The sequence below is a fragment of the Plasmopara halstedii genome, assembly GCF_900000015.1.
Source record: "Plasmopara halstedii genome assembly, contig: Scaffold_323, whole genome shotgun sequence".
In the NCBI taxonomy this organism is placed as follows: domain Eukaryota; phylum Oomycota; class Peronosporomycetes; order Peronosporales; family Peronosporaceae; genus Plasmopara; species Plasmopara halstedii.
The window spans coordinates 512,742-512,972 of record NW_020187244.1 but is presented as its reverse complement, the minus strand read 5'-3'; positions in this window follow the sequence as shown (position 1 = coordinate 512,972).

The window sequence follows — 231 nt, the reverse complement described above, 5'->3', positions numbered from 1 at the left end:
GGTGATGCTTGGTTGACGTTCGAGCTTGTGGGACTGCAATTCAGTATGTACGCTGAGTTTCCACCGCATCTCCACATAAATTTAGCGAGAGCTTGCTTGCAAATTTCATAGAGCGGGCCATGTTTAGAACCGTCCGGTGCATTCGCTCTGCCTTGCCATTTGATGCTTGAATTCTTGCTTTGCTCACCTGCCGTGACAGGCCAGCGGACTTGCAGAACAAATCAACGCTCT